The sequence below is a fragment of the Pan paniscus genome, chromosome 8 (assembly GCF_029289425.2).
Source record: "Pan paniscus chromosome 8, NHGRI_mPanPan1-v2.0_pri, whole genome shotgun sequence".
Classification (NCBI taxonomy): Eukaryota; Metazoa; Chordata; class Mammalia; order Primates; family Hominidae; genus Pan; species Pan paniscus.
Window position 1 is genome coordinate 9,408,060 of NC_073257.2, and position 20,391 is coordinate 9,428,450.

Genomic DNA, 20,391 nt, shown 5'->3' on the forward strand with positions numbered 1-20,391 from the left:
AAACATGGAAATATCTACATCGCTATCTCAATAAACATGGAAATATCTACCCCGCCATCTGTATAAACATGGAAATACCTACACATTCATCTGTATAAACTTGGAAATAGCTACACCACTATCTGTATAAACATGGAAATATCTACACTGCCATCAGTATAAACATGTAAATATCTACACAGCCATCTCTATAAACATGGAAATACCTACACCGCTATCTGTATAAACATGGAAATAGCCACACCGCTATCTGTATAAACATGGAAATATCTACACCGCGATCTCTCTAAACATGGAAATACCTACACAGTAATCTGTATAAACATGGAAATATCTACACCACTGTCTGTACAAACATGGAAATATCTACACTGCCATCTGTATAAACATGTAAATATCGACACAGCCATCTCTATAAACATGGAAATATCTACACTGCTATCTGTATGAACATGGAAATATCTACGCAGTCATTTGTATAAACATGGAAATATCTACGCCTCCATCTGTATAAACATGGAAATATCTACACTGCCATCTGTATAAATATGTAAATATCCACACAGCCATCTCTATAAACATGGAAATATGTACACCGCTATCTTTATAAACATGGAAATAGCCACACAGCTATCTGTATAAACATGGAAATATCTACACCGCTATCTCTATAAACATGGAAATATCTGCACCGCTATCTGTATAAACATGGAAATATCTACACCGCTATCTGTATAAACTTGGAAATAGTGACACCGCTATCTGTATAAACATGGAAATATCTACATGGCTATCTCTATAAACATGGAAATATCTACACCGCCATCTGTATAAACATGGAAATACCTACACAGTCATCTGTATAAACTTGGAAATATCTACACCACTATCTCTATAAACACGGAAATATCTACACTGCCATCTGTATAAACATGTAAATATCTACATATCCATCTCTATAAACATGGAAATATCTACGCCTATATCTGTATAAACATGGAAATAACCACACGGCTATCTGTATAAACATGGAAATATCTACACCGCCATCAGTATAAACATGGAAATACCTAAACTGTCATCTGTATAAACATGGAAATATCTACACCACTGTCTGTACAAACATGGAAATATCTACACTGCCATCTGTATAAACATGGAAATATCTACACAGCCATCTCTATAAACATGGAAATATCTACACCGCTATCTGTATAAACATGGAAATAGCCACACCGCTATATGTATAAACATGGAAATATCTACACCGCCATCTGTAAAAACATGGAAATATCTACACAGTCATCTGTATAAACATAGAAATATCTACACCTTCATCTTTATAAACATGGAAATATCTATACTGCCATCAGTATACACATGGAAATATCTACACAGCCATCTGTATAAACATGGAAATATCTACACCGCTATCTCTACAAACATGGAAATAACTACACCGCAATCTGTATAAACATGGAAATATCTACAGCATTATCGGTCTAAACATGGAAATATCTACACTGCCATCTATATAAATATGTAAATATCTACACAGCCATCTCTATAAACATGGAAATATCTACACCACTATCTGTATAAACATGGAAATAGCCACACAGCTATCTGTATAAACATGGAAATATATACACTGCTATCACTATAAACATGGAAATATCTCCACTGCTATCTGTATAAACATGGAAATATCTGCACCGCTATCTGTATAAACATGGAAATATCTCCAACGCTATCTGTATAAACATGGAAATAGCCACACAGCTATCTGTATAAACATGGAAATATCTACACTGCTATCTCTATAAACATGGAAACATCTCCACCGCTATCTGTATAAACATGGAAATATCTCCACCGTTATGTGTATAAACATGGAAATAGTGACACCGCAATCTGTATAAATATGGAAATATCTACACCGCTATCTCTATAAACATGGAAATGTCTACACCGCTATCGGTGTAAACATGGAAATATCTACATGGCTGTCTCTATAAACATGGAAATATCTTCACCGCCATCTGTATAAACATGGAAATAACTACACAGTCATCTGTATAAACCTGGAAATATCTACACCAGTATCTGTATAAACATGGAAATAACTACACTGCCATTTGTATAAACATGTAAATATCTAAACAGCCATCTCTAATAACATGGAAATATCTGCACCGCTATCTGTATAAACATGGAAATATCCACACCGCTATCTGTATAAACATGGAAATGTCTACACCGCCTTCTGTATAAACATGGAAATATCTACACAGTCATCTGTATAAACATGGAAATATCTACACCACTGTCTGTACAAACATGGAAATATCTACACTGCCATCTGTATAAACATGGAAATAACTACAAAGCCATCTCTATAAACATGGAAATATCTACACTGCTATCTGTATAAACATGGAAATAGCCACACCGCTATCTGTATAAACATGGAAATATCTACACCGCCATCTGTATAAAAATGGAAATAACTACACAGTCATCTGTATAAATATCGAAATATGTACACCGCTATCTGTATAAACATGGAAATATCTGCACCGCCTTCTGCATAAACATGGAAGAATCTACACCGCCATCTCTATAAACTTGGAAATAACTCCAACGCTATCTGTATAAACATGGACATAGCCACACAGCTATCTGTGTAAACATGGAAATATCTACACCGCTATCTCTATAAACATGGAAATACCTATACCTCAATCTGTATAAACATGGAAATATCTACACCATTATCTGTCTAAACATGGAAATATCTACACTGCCCTCTGTATAAATATGTAAATATCTACACAGCCATCTCTATAAACATAGAAATATCTACACCGCTATCTGTATAAACATGGAAATAGCCACACAGCTATCTGTATAAACATGGAAATATCAACACCGCTATCTCTATAAACATGGAAATATCTCCATCGCTATCTGTATAAACATGGAAATATCTCCACCGCTATCTGTATAAACATGGAATATCTCCACCGCTATCAGTATAAACATGGAAATAGTGACACCGCTATCTGTATACATATGGAAATATCTACACCGCTATCTCTATAAACATGGAAATGTCTACACCGCTATCTGTATAAACATGGAAATATCTACATCGCTATCTCAATAAACATGGAAATATCTACCCCGCCATCTGTATAAACATGGAAATACCTACACATTCATCTGTACAAACTTGGAAATAGCTACACCACTATCTGTATAAACATGGAAATATCTACACTGCCATCAGTATAAACATGTAAATATCTACACAGCCATCTCTATAAACATGGAAATACCTACACCGCTATCTGTATAAACATGGAAATAGCCACACCGCTATCTGTATAAACATGGAAATATCTACACCGCGATCTCTCTAAACATGGAAATACCTACACAGTAATCTGTATAAACATGGAAATATCTACACCACTGTCTGTACAAACATGGAAATATCTATACTGCCATCTGTATAAACATGGAAATATCTACACAGCCATCTCTATAAACATGGAAATATCTACACTGCTATATGTATAAACATGGAAATAGCCACACCGCTATCTGTATAAACATGGAAATATCTACACCGACATGTGTAAAAATATGAAAATATCTACGCAGTCATCTGTATAAACATGGAAATATCTTCACCGCTATCTGTATAAACATGGAAATATCTTCACCGCCATCTGTATAAAAATGGAAATAACTACACAGTCATCTGTATAAATATGGAAATATGTACACCGCTATCTGTATAAACATGGAAATATCTGCACCGCCATCTGCATAAACATGGAAATATCTACACCGCCATCTGTATAAACATGGAAATATCTCCAAAGCTATCTGTAAAAACTTGGAAATAGCCACACAGCTATCTGTATAAACATGGAAATATCTACACCGCTATCTCTATTAACCTGGAAATATCTCCACCGCTATCTGTATAAACATGGAAATATCTCCACCGCTATCTGTATAAACTTGGAAATAATCACACCACTATCTGTATAAATATGGAAGTATCTACACCGCTATCTCTATAAACATGGAAGTGTCTACACAGTTATCTGTATAAACATGGAAATATCTACATGGCTGTCTCTATAAACATGGAAATACCTTCACCGCCATCTGTATAAACATGGAAATAACTACACAGTCATCTGTATAAACCTGGAAATATCTACACCACTATCTGTATAAACATGAAAATATCTACACTGCCATCTGTATAAACATGAAAACATCTACACAGCCATCTCTATAAACATGGAAATATCTACACCGCTATCTGTATAAACATAGGTATAGCCACACCGCTATCTGTATAAACATGGAAATACCTACACCGCCATCTGTAAAAACATGGAAATATCTACACAGTCATCTGTATAAACATGGAAATATCTACACCTCCATCTGTATAAACATGGAAATATCTACACAGCCATCTGTATGCACATGGAAATATCTACACAGCCATCTGTATAAACATGGAAATATCTACACCGCTATCTCTATAAACATGGAAATACCTACACCGCAGTCTGTATACACATGGAAATATCTACACCATTATCTGTCTAAACATGGAAATATGTACACTGCCATCTGTATAAATATGTAAATATCTACACAGCCATCTCTATAAACATGGAAATATCTACACCGCTATCTGTATAAACATGGAAATAGCCACACAGATATCTGTATAAACATGGAAATATATACACTGCTATCTCTATAAACATGGAAATATCTCCACCGCTATCTGTATAAACATGGAAATATCTCCACCGTTATCTGTATAAACATGGAAATATCTACACCGCTATCTCTATAAACATGGAAATACCTACACCGCAATCTGTATAAACATGGAAATATCTACACCATTATCTGTCTAAACATGGAAATATCTACACCGCCATCTGTATAAATATGTAAATATCTACACAGCCATCTCTATAAACATGGAAATATCTACACCACTATCTGTATAAACAGGGAAATAGCCTCACAGCTATCTGTATAAAAATGGAAATATATACAATGCTATCTCTATAAAGATGGAAATATCTCCACCGCTGTCTGTATAAACATGGAAATATCTCCACCGCTATCTGTATAAACATGGAAATATCTCCAACGCTATCTGTATAAACATGGAAATAGCCACACAGCTATCTGTATGAACATGGAAATATCTACAACGCTATCCCTATAAACATGGAAATATCTCCACCGCTATCTGTATAAACATGGAAATATCTCCACCGCTATCTGTAAAAACATGGAAATATCTCCACCGCTATCTGTATAAACATGGAAATATCTCCAACGCTATCTGTATAAACATGGAAATAGCCACACAGCTATCTGTATAAACATGGAAATATCTACACCGCTATCTCTATAAACATGGAAATGTCTACACCACTATCTGTATAAACATGGACATATCTACATGGCTGTCTCTATTAACATGGAAATATCTTCACCGCCATCTGTATAAACATGGAAATAACTACACAGTCATCTGTATAAACCTGGAAATATCTACACCACTATCTATATAAACATGGAAGTAACTACAGTGCCATCTGTATAAACATGTAAATATCTACACAGCCATCTTTATAATCATGGAAATATCTGCACTGCTATCTGTATAAACACGGAAATAGCCACACCACTATCTGTATAAACATGGAAATGTCTACACCGCCATCTGTATAAACATGGAAATACCTACACAGTCATCTGTATAAACATGGAAATATCTACACCACTGTCTGTACAAACATGGAAATATCTTCACTGCTATCTGTATAAACATGGAAATATCTACAGAGCCATCTCTATAAACATGGAAATATCTACACTGCTATCTGTATAAACATGGAAATAACTACACAGTCATCGGTATAAACCTGGAAATATCTACACCACTATCTGTATAAACATGAAAATATCTACACTGCCATCTGTATAAACATGTAAATATCGACACAGCCATCTCTATAAACATGGAAATATCTACACTGCTATCTGCAAGAACATGGAAATAGCTACGAAGTCATCTGTATAAACATGGAAATATCTACGCCTCCATCTGTATAAACATGGAAATATCTACACTGCCATCTGTATAAATATGTAAATATCCACACAGCCATCTCTATAAACATGGAAATATGTACACCGCTATCTTTATAAACATGGAAATAGCCACACAGCTATCTGTATAAACATGGAAATATCTACACCTCTATCTCTATAAACATGGAAATATCTGCACCGCTATCTGTATAAACATGGAAATATCTACACCGCTATCTGTATAAACATGGAAATAGTGACACCGCTATCTGTATAAACATGGAAATATCTACATGGCTATCTCTATAAACATGGAAATATCTACACCGCCATCTGTATAAACATGGAAATACCTACACAGTCATCTGTATAAACTTGGAAATATCTACACCACTATCTGTACAAACATGGAAATATCAGCACTGCCATCTGTATAAACATGTAAATATCTACATATCCATCTCTATAAACATGGAAATATCTACGCCTATATCTGTATAAACATGGAAATAACCACACGGCTATCTGTATAAACATGGAAATATCTACACCGCCATCAGTATAAACATGGAAATACCTAAACTGTCATCTGTATAAACATGGAAATATCTACACCACTGTCTGTACAAACATGGAAATATCTACACTGCCATCTGTATAAACATGGAAATATCTACACAGCCATCTCTATAAACATGGAAATATCTACACCGCTATCTGTATAAACATGGAAATAGCCACACCGCTATATGTATGAACATGGAAATATCTACACCGCCATCTGTAAAAACATGGAAATATCTACACAGTCATCTCTATAAACATAGAAATATCTACACCTTCATCTTTATAAACATGGAAATATCTATACTGCCATCAGTATACACATGGAAATATCTACACAGCCATCTGTATAAACATGGAAATATCTACACCGCTATCTCTACAAACATGGAAATACCTACACCGCAATCTGTATAAACATGGAAATATCTACAGCATTATCGGTCTAAACATGGAAATATCTACACTGCCATCTATATAAATATGTAAATATCTACACAGCCATCTCTATAAACATGGAAATATCTACACCACTATCTGTATAAACATGGAAATAGCCACACAGCTATCTGTATAAACATGGAAATATATACACTGCTATCACTATAAACATGGAAATATCTCCACTGCTATCTGTATAAACATGGAAATATCTGCACCGCTATCTGTATAAACATGGAAATATCTCCAACGCTATCTGTATAAACATGGAAATAGCCACACAGCTATCTGTATAAACATGGAAATATCTACACTGCTATCTCTATAAACATGGAAACATCTCCACCGCTATCTGTATAAACATGGAAATATCTCCACCGTTATCTGTATAAACATGGAAATAGTGACACCGCAATCTGTATAAATATGGAAATATCTACACCGCTATCTCTATAAACATGGAAATGTCTACACCGCTATCGGTGTAAACATGGAAATATCTACATGGCTGTCTCTATAAACATGGAAATATCTTCACCGCCATCTGTATAAACATGGAAATAACTACACAGTCATCTGTATAAACCTGGAACTATCTACACCAGTATCTGTATAAACATGGAAATAACTACACTGCCATTTGTATAAACATGTAAATATCTAAACAGCCATCTCTATTAACATGGAAATATCTGCACTGCTATCTGTATAAACATGGAAATATCCACACCGCTATCTGTATAAACATGGAAATGTCTACACCGCCATCTGTATAAACATGGAAATATCTACACAGTCATCTGTATAAACATGGAAATATCTACACCACTGTCTGTACAAACATGGAAATATCTACACTGCCATCTGTATAAACATGGAAATAACTACAAAGCCATCTCTATAAACATGGAAATATCTACACTGCTATCTGTATAAACATGGAAATAGCCACACCGCTATCTGTATAAACATGGAAATATCTACACCGCCATCTGTATAAAAATGGAAATAACTACACAGTCATCTGTATAAATATGGAAATATGTACACCGCTATCTGTATAAACATGGAAATATCTGCACCGCCTTCTGCATAAACATGGAAGAATCTACACCGCCATCTCTATAAACTTGGAAATAACTCCAACGCTATCTGTATAAACATGGACATAGCCACACAGCTATCTGTGTAAACATGGAAATATCTACACCGCTATCTCTATAAACATGGAAATACCTATACCTCAATCTGTATAAACATGGAAATATCTACACCATTATCTGTCTAAACATGGAAATATCTACACTGCCCTCTGTATAAATATGTAAATATCTACACAGCCATCTCTATAAACATAGAAATATCTACACCGCTATCTGTATAAACATGGAATTAGCCACACAGCTATCTGTATAAACATGGAAATATCAACACCGCTATCTCTATAAACATGGAAATATCTCCATCGCTATCTGTATAAACATGGAAATATCTCCACCGCTATCTGTATAAACATGGAATATCTCCACCGCTATCAGTATAAACATGGAAATAGTGACACCGCTATCTGTATACATATGGAAATATCTACACCGCTATCTCTATAAACATGGAAATGTCTACACCGCTATCTGTATAAACATGGAAATATCTACATCGCTATCTCAATAAACCTGGAAATATCTACCCCGCCATCTGTATAAACATGGAAATACCTACACATTCATCTGTATAAACCTGGAAATAGCTACACCACTATCTGTATAAACATGGAAATATCTACACTGCCATCAGTATAAACATGTAAATATCTACACAGCCATCTCTATAAACATGGAAATACCTTACACCGCTATCTGTATAAACATGGAAATAGCCACACCGCTATCTGTATAAACATGGAAATATCTACACCGCGATCTCTCTAAACATGGAAATACCTACACAGTAATCTGTATAAACATGGAAATATCTACACCACTGTCTGTACAAACATGGAAATATCTACACTGCCATCTGTATAAACATGGAAATATCTACACAGCCATCTCTATAAACATGGAAATATCTACACTGCTATATGTATAAACATGGAAATAGCCACACCGCTATCTGTATAAACATGGAAATATCTACACCGACATGTGTAAAAATATGAAAATATCTACACAGTCATCTGTATAAACATGGAAATATCTTCACCGCTATCTCTATAAACATGGAAATATCTTCACCGCCATCTGTATAAAAATGGAAATAACTACACTGTCATCTGTATAAATATGGAAATATGTACACCGCTATCTGTATAAACATGGAAATATCTGCACCGCCATCTGCATAAACATGGAAATATCTACACCGCCATCTGTATAAACATGGAAATATCTCCAAAGCTATCTGTAAAAACTTGGAAATAGCCACACAGCTATCTGTATAAACATGGAAATATCTACACCGCTATCTCTATTAACCTGGAAATATCTCCACCGCTATCTGTATAAACATGGAAATATCTCCACCGCTATCTGTATAAACATGGAAATAATCACACCGCTATCTGTATAAATATGGAAGTATCTACACCGCTATCTCTATAAACATGGAAGTGTCTACACAGCTATCTGTATAAACATGGAAATATCTACATGGCTGTCTCTATAAACATGGAAATACCTTCACCGCCATCTGTATAAACATGGAAATAACTACACAGTCATCTGTATAAACCTGGAAATATCTACACCACTATCTGTATAAACATGAAAATATCTACACTGCCATCTGTATAAACATGAAAACATCCACACAGCCATCTCTATAAACATGGAAATATCTACACCGCTATCTGTATAAACATAGGAATAGCCACACCGCTATCTGTATAAACATGGAAATACCTACACCGCCATCTGTAAAAACATGGAAATATCTACACAGTCATCTGTATAAACATGGAAATATCTACACCTCCATCTGTATAAACATGGAAATATCTACACAGCCATCTGTATGCACATGGAAATATCTACACAGCCATCTGTATAAACATGGACATATCTACACCGCTATCTCTATAAACATGGAAATAGCTACACCGCAGTCTGTATACACATGGAAATATCTTCACCATTATCTGTCTAAACATGGAAATATCTACACTGCCATCTGTATAAATATCTAAATATCTACACAGCCATCTCTATAAACATGGAAATATCTACACCGCTATCTGTATAAACATGGAAATAGCCACACAGATATCTGTATAAACATGGAAATATATACACTGCTATCTCTATAAACATGGAAATATCTCCACCGCTATCTGTATAAACATGGAAATATCTCCACCGCTATCTGTATAAACATGGAAATATCTCCAACGCTATCTGTATAAACATGGAAATAGCCACACAGCTATCTGTATGAACATGGAAATATCTACACCGCTATCTCTATAAACATGGAAATATCTCCACCGCTATCTGTATAAACATGGAAATATCTCCACCGCTATCTGTAAAAACATGGAAATATCTCCAGCGCTATCTGTATAAACATGGAAATATCTCCAACGCTATCTGTATAAACATGGAAATAGCCACACAGCTATCTGTATAAACATGGAAATATCTACACCGCTATCTCTATAAACATGGAAATGTCTACACCGCTATCTGTATAAACATGGACATATCTACATGGCTGTCTCTATTAACATGGAAATATCTTCACCGCCATCTGTATAAACATGGAAATAACTACACAGTCATCTGTATAAACCTGGAAATATCTACACCACTATCTATATAAACATGGAAGTAACTACAGTGCCATCTGTATAAACATGTAAATATCTACACAGCCATCTTTATAATCATGGAAATATCTGCACTGCTATCTGTATAAACACGGAAATAGCCACACCACTATCTGTATAAACATGGAAATGTCTACACCGCCATCTGTATAAACATGGAAATACCTACACAGTCATCTGTATAAACATGGAAATATCTACACCACTGTCTGTACAAACATGGAAATATCTACACTGCCATCTGTATAAACATGGAAATATCTACACAGCCATCTCTATAAACATGGAAATAACTACACTGCTATCTGTATAAACATGGAAATAGCCACACCGCTATCTGTATAAACATGGAAATATCTACACCGACATGTGTAAAAATATGAAAATATCTACACAGTCATCTGTATAAACATGGAAATACCTCCACCGCTATCTGCATAAACATGGAAATATCTACACCGCCATCTGTATAAAAATGGAAATAACTACACAGTCATCTGTATAAATATGGAAATATGTACACCGCTATCTGTATAAACATGGAAATATCTGCACCGCCTTCTGCATAAACATGGAAGAATCTACACTGCCATCTCTATAAACTTGGAAATAACTCCAACGCTATCTGTATAAACATGGACATAGCCACACAGCTATCTGTATAAACATGGAAATATCTACACCGCTATCTCTATAAACATGGAAATATCTATACCTCAATCTGTATAAACATGGAAATATCTACACCATTATCTGTCTAAACATGGAAATATCTACACTGCCCTCTGTATAAATATGTAAATATCTACACAGCCATCTCAATAAACATGGAAATATCTACACCGCTATCTGTATAAACATGGAAATAGCCACACAGCTATCTGTATAAACATGGAAATATCAACACCGCTATCTCTATGAACATGGAAATATCTCCATCGCTATCTGTATAAACATGGAAATATCTCCACCGCTATCTGTATAAACATGGAATATCTCCACCGCTATCAGTATAAACATGGAAATAGTGACACCGCTATCTGTATACATATGGAAATATCTACACCGCTATCTCTATAAACATGGAAATGTCTACACCGCTATCTGTATAAACATGGAAATATCTACATCGCTATCTCAATAAACCTGGAAATATCTACCCCGCCATCTGTATAAACATGGAAATACCTACACATTCATCTGTATAAACCTGGAAATAGCTACACCACTATCTGTATAAACATGGAAATATCTACACTGCCATCAGTATAAACATGTAAATATCTACACAGCCATCTCTATAAACATGGAATTACCTACACCGCTATCTGTATAAACATGGAAATAGCCACACCGCTATCTGTATAAACATGGAAATATCTACACCGCGATCTCTCTAAACGTGGAAATACCTACACAGTAATCTGTATAAACATGGAAATATCTACACCACTGTCTGTACAAACATGGAAATATCTACACTGCCATCTGTATAAACATGGAAATATCTACACAGCCATCTCTATAAACATGGAAATATCTACACTGCTATATGTATAAACATGGAAATAGCCACACCGCTATCTGTATAAACATGGAAATATCTACACCGACATGTGTAAAAATATGAAAATATCTACACAGTCATCTGTATAAACATGGAAATATCTTCACCGCTATCTGTATAAACATGGAAATATCTTCACCGCCATCTGTATAAAAATGGAAATAACTACACTGTCATCTGTATAAATATGGAAATATGTACACCGCTATCTGTATAAACATGGAAATATCTGCACCGCCATCTGCATAAACATGGAAATATCTACACCGCCATCTGTATAAACATGGAAATATCTCCAAAGCTATCTGTAAAAACTTGGAAGTAGCCACACAGCTATCTGTATAAACATGGAAATATCTACACCGCTATCTCTATTAACCTGGAAATATCTCCACCGCTATCTGTATAAACATGGAAATATCTCCACCGCTATCTGTATAAACATGGAAATAATCACACCGCTATCTGTATAAATATGGAAGTATCTACACCGCTATCTCTATAAACATGGAAGTGTCTACACAGCTATCTGTATAAACATGGAAATATCTACATGGCTGTCTCTATAAACATGGAAATACCTTCACCGCCATCTGTATAAACATGGAAATAACTACACAGTCATCTGTATAATCCTGGAAATATCTACACCACTATCTGTAGAAACATGAAAATATCTACACTGCCATCTGTATAAACATGAAAACATCTACACAGCCATCTCTATAAACATGGAAATATCTACACCGCTATCTGTATAAACATAGGAATAGCCACACCGCTATCTGTATAAACATGGAAATACCTACACCGCCATCTGTAAAAACATGGAAATATCTACACAGTCATCTGTATAAACATGGAAATATCTACACCTCCATCTGTATAAACATGGAAATATCTACACAGCCATCTGTATGCACATGGAAATATCTACACAGCCATCTGAATAAACATGGACATATCTACACCGCTATCTCTATAAACATGGAAATAGCTACACCGCAGTCTGTATACACATGGTAATATCTACACCATTATCTGTCTAAACATGGAAATATCTACACTGCCATCTGTATAAATATGTAAATATCTACACAGCCATCTCTATAAACATGGAAATATCTACACCGCTATCTGTATAAACATGGAAATAGCCACACAGATATCTGTATAAACATGGAAATATATACACTGCTATCTCTATAAACATGGAAATATCTCCACCGCTATCTGTATAAACATGGAAATATCTCCACCGCTATCTGTATAAACATGGAAATATCTCCAACGCTATCTGTATAAACATGGAAATAGCCACACAGCTATCTGTATGAACATGGAAATATCTACACCGCTATCTCTATAAACATGGAAATATCTCCACCGCTATCTGTATAAACATGGAAATATCTCCACCGCTATCTGTAAAAACATGGAAATATCTCCACCGCTATCTGTATAAACATGGAAATATCTCCAACGCTATCTGTATAAACATGGAAATAGCCACACAGCTATCTGTATAAACATGGAAATATCTACACCGCTATCTCTATAAACATGGAAATGTCTACACCGCTATCTGTATAAACATGGACATATCTACATGGCTGTCTCTATTAACATGGAAATATCTTCACCGCCATCTGTATAAACATGGAAATAACTACACAGTCATCTGTATAAACCTGGAAATATCTACACCACTATCTATATAAACATGGAAGTAACTACAGTGCCATCTGTATAAACATGTAAATATCTACACAGCCATCTTTATAATCATGGAAATATCTGCACTGCTATCTGTATAAACACGGAAATAGCCACACCACTATCAGTATAAACATGGAAATGTCTATACCGCCATCTGTATAAACATGGAAATACCTACACAGTCATCTGTATAAACATGGAAATATCTACACCACTGTCTGTACAAACATGGAAATATCTACACTGCCATCTGTATAAACATGGAAATATCTACACAGCCATCTCTATAAACATGGAAATAACTACACTGCTATCTGTATAAACATGGAAATAGCCACACCGCTATCTGTATAAACATGGAAATATCTACACCGACATGTGTAAAAATATGAAAATATCTACACAGTCATCTGTATAAACATGGAAATACCTCCACCGCTATCTGCATAAACATGGAAATATCTACACCGCCATCTGTATAAAAATGGAAATAACTACACAGTCATCTGTATAAATATGGAAATATGTACACCGCTATCTGTATAAACATGGAAATATCTGCACCGCCTTCTGCATAAACATGGAAGAATCTACACTGCCATCTCTATAAACTTGGAAATAACTCCAACGCTATCTGTATAAACATGGACATAGCCACACAGCTATCTGTATAAACATGGAAATATCTACACCGCTATCTCTATAAACATGGAAATACCTATACCTCAATCTGTATAAACATGGAAATATCTACACCATTATCTGTCTAAACATGGAAATATCTACACTGCCCTCTGTATAAATATGTAAATATCTACACAGCCATCTCAATAAACATGGAAATATCTACACCGCTATCTGTATAAACATGGAAATAGCCACACAGCTATCTGTATAAACATGGAAATATCAACACCGCTATCTCTATAACCATGGAAATATCTCCATCGCTATCTGTATAAACATGGAAATATCTCCACCGCTATCTGTATAAACATGGAATATCTCCACCGCTATCAGTATAAACATGGAAATAGTGACACCGCTATCTGTATACATATGGAAATATCTACACCGCTATATCTATAAACATGGAAATGTCTACACCGCTATCTGTATAAACATGGAAATATCTACATCGCTATCTCAATAAACCTGGAAATATCTACCCCGCCATCTGTATAAACATGGAAATACCTACACATTCATCTGTATAAACCTGGAAATAGCTACACCACTATCTGTATAAACATGGAAATATCTACACTGCCATCAGTATAAACATGTAAATATCTACACAGCCATCTCTATAAACATGGAAATACCTACACCGCTATCTGTATAAACATGGAAATAGCCACACCGCTATCTGTATAAACATGGAAATATCTACACCGCGATCTCTCTAAACATGGAAATACCTACACAGTAATCTGTATAAACATGGAAATATCTACACCACTGTCTGTACAAACATGGAAATATCTACACTGCCATCTGTATAAACATGGAAATATCTACACAGCCATCTCTATAAACATGGAAATATCTACACTGCTATATGTATAAACATGGAAATAGCCACACCGCTATCTGTATAAACATGGAAATATCTACACCGACATGTGTAAAAATATGAAAATATCTACACAGTCATCTGTATAAACATGGAAATATCTTCACCGCTATCTGTATAAACATGGAAATATCTTCACCGCCATCTGTATAAAAATGGAAATAACTACACTGTCATCTGTATAAATATGGAAATATGTACACCGCTATCTGTATAAACATGGAAATATCTGCACCGCCATCTGCATAAACATGGAAATATCTACACCGCCATCTGTATAAACATGGAAATATCTCCAAAGCTATCTGTAAAAACTTGGAAATAGCCACACAGCTATCTGTATAAACATGGAAATATCTACACCGCTATCTCTATTAACCTGGAAATATCTCCACCGCTATCTGTATAAACATGGAAATATCTCCACCGCTATCTGTATAAACATGGAAATAATCACACCGCTATCTGTATAAATATGGAAGTATCTACACCGCTATCTCTATAAACATGGAAGTGTCTACACAGCTATCTGTATAAACATGGAAATATCTACATGGCTGTCTCTATAAACATGGAAATACCTTCACCGCCATCTGTATAAACATGGAAATAACTACACAGTCATCTGTATAAACCTGGAAATATCTACACCACTATCTGTAGAAACATGAAAATATCTACACTGCCATCTGCATAAACATGAAAACATCTACACAGCCATCTCTATAAACATGGAAATATCTACACCGCTATCTGTATAAACATAGGAATAGCCACACAGCTATCTGTATAAACATGGAAATACCTACACCGCCATCTGTAAAAACATGGAAATATCTACACAGTCATCTGTATAAACATGGAAATATCTACACCTCCATCTGTATAAACATGGAAATATCTACACAGCCATCTGTATGCACATGGAAATATCTACACAGCCATCTGTATAAACATGGACATATCTACACCGCTATCTCTATAAACATGGAAATAGCTACACCGCAGTCTGTATACACATGGAAATATCTACACCATTATCTGTCTAAACATGGAAATATCTACACTGCCATCTGTATAAATATGTAAATATCTACACAGCCATCTCTATAAACATGGAAATATCTACACCGCTATCTGTATAAACATGGAAATATATACACTGCTATCTCTATAAACATGGAAATATCTCCACCGCTATCTGTATAAACATGGAAATATCTCCACCGCTATCTGTATAAACATGGAAATATCTCCAACGCTATCTGTATAAACATGGAAATAGCCACACAGCTATCTGTATGAACATGGAAATATCTACACCGCTATCTCTATAAACATGGAAATATCTCCACCGCTATCTGTATAAACATGGAAATATCTCCACCGCTATCTGTAAAAACATGGAAATATCTCCACCGCTATCTGTATAAACATGGAAATATCTCCAACGCTATCTGTATAAACATGGAAATAGCCACACAGCTATCTGTATAAACATGGAAATATCTACACCGCTATCTCTATAAACATGGAAATGTCTACACCGCTATCTGTATAAACATGGACATATCTACATGGCTGTCTCTATTAACATGGAAATATCTTCACCGCCATCTGTATAAACATGGAAATAACTACACAGTCATCTGTATAAACCTGGAAATATCTACACCACTATCTATATAAACATGGAAGTAACTACAGTGCCATCTGTATAAACATGTAAATATCTACACAGCCATCTTTATAATCATGGAAATATCTGCACTGCTATCTGTATAAACACGGAAATAGCCACACCACTATCTGTATAAACATGGAAATGTCTACACCGCCATCTGTATAAACATGGAAATACCTACACAGTCATCTGTATAAACATGGAAATATCTACACCACTGTCTGTACAAACATGGAAATATCTACACTGCCATCTGTATAAACATGGAAATATCTACACAGCCATCTCTATAAACATGGAAATAACTACACTGCTATCTGTATAAACATGGAAATAGCCACACCGCTATCTGTATAAACATGGAAATATCTACACCGACATGTGTAAAAATATGAAAATATCTACAGAGTCATCTGTATAAACATGGAAATACCTCCACCGCTATCTGCATAAACATGGAAATATCTACACCGCCATCTGTATAAAAATGGAAATAACTACACAGTCATCTGTATAAATATGGAAATATGTACACCGCTATCTGTATAAACATGGAAATATCTGCACCGCCTTCTGCATAAACATGGAAGAATCTACACTGCCATCTCTATAAACTTGGAAATAACTCCAACGCTATCTGTATAAACATGGACATAGCCACACAGCTATCTGTATAAACATGGAAATATCTACACCGCTATCTCTATAAACATGGAAATACCTATACCTCAATCTGTATAAACATGGAAATATCTACACCATTATCTGTCTAAACATGGAAATATCTACACTGCCCTCTGTATAAATATGTAAATATCTACACAGCCATCTCTATAAACATGGAAATATCTACACCGCTATCTGTATAAACATGGAAATAGCCACACAGCTATCTGTATAAACATGGAAATATCAACACCGCTATCTCTATAAACATGGAAATATCTCCATCGCTATCTGTATAAACATGGAAATATCTCCACCGCTATCTGTATAAACATGGAAATATCTCCACCTCTATCAGTATAAACATGGAAATAGTGACACCGCTATCTGTATACATATGGAAATATCTACACCGCTATCTCTATAAACATGGAAATGTCTACACCGCTATCTGTATAAACATGGAAATATCTACATCGCTATCTCAATAAACCTGGAAATATCTACCCCGCCATCTGTATAAACATGGAAATACCTACACATTCATCTGTATAAACCTGGAAATAGCTACACCACTATCTGTATAAACATGGAAATATCTACACTGCCATCAGTATAAACATGTAAATATCTACACAGCCATCTCTATAAACATGGAAATAACTACACCGCTATCTGTATAAACATGGAAATAGCCACACCGCTATCTGTATAAACATGGAAATATCTACACCGCGATCTCTCTAAACATGGAAATACCTACACAGTAATCTGTATAAACATGGAAATATCTACACCACTGTCTGTACAAACTTGGAAATATCTACACTGCCATCTGTATAAACATGGAAATATCTACACAGCCATCTCTATAAACATGGAAATATCTACACTGCTATATGTATAAACATGGAAATAGCCACACCGCTATCTGTATAAACATGGAAATATCTACACCGACATGTGTAAAAATATGAAAATATCTACACAGTCATCTGTATAAACATGGAAATATCTTCACCGCTATCTGTATAAACATGGAAATATCTTCACCGCCATCTGTATAAAAATGGAATAACTACACTGTCATCTGTATAAATATGGAAATATGTACACCGCTATCTGTATAAACATGGAAATATCTGCACCGCCATCTGCATAAACATGGAAATATCTACACCGCCATCTGTATAAACATGGAAATATCTCCAAAGCTATCTGTAAAAACTTGGAAATAGCCACACAGCTATCTGTATAAACATGGAAATATCTACACCGCTATCTCTATTAACCTGGAAATATCTCCACCGCTATCTGTATAAACATGGAAATATCTCCACCGCTATCTGTATAAACATGGAAATAATCACACCGCTATCTGTATAAATATGGAAGTATCTACACCGCTATCTCTATAAACATGGAAGTGTCTACACAGCTATCTGTATAAACATGGAAATATCTACATGGCTGTCTCTATAAACATGGAAATACCTTCACCGCCATCTGTATAAACATGGAAATAACTACACAGTCATCTGTATAAACCTGGAAATATCTACACCACTATCTGTATAAACATGAAAATATCTACACTGCCATCTGTATAAACATGAAAACATCTACACAGCCATCTCTATAAACATGGAAATATCTACACCGCTATCTGTATAAACATAGGAATAGCCACACCGCTATCTGTATAAACATGGAAATAGCTACATCGCCATCTGTAAAAACATGGAAATATCTACACAGTCATCTCTATTAAATGGAAATATCTACACCTCCATCTGTATAAACATGGAAATATCTACACAGCCATCTGTATGCACATGGAAATATCTACACAGCCATCTGTATAAACATGGACATATCTACACCGCTATCTCTATAAACATGGAAATAGCTACACCGCAGTCTGTATACACATGGAAATATCTACACCATTATCTGTCTAAACATGGAAATATCTACACTGCCATCTGTACAAATATGTAAATATCTACACAGCCATCTCTATAAACATGGAAATATCTACACCGCTATCTGTATAAACATGGAAATAGCCACACAGATATCTGTATAAACATGGAAATATATACACTGCTATCTCTATAAACATGGAAATATCTCCACCGCTATCTGTATAAACATGGAAATATCTCCACCGCTATCTGTATAAACATGGAAAT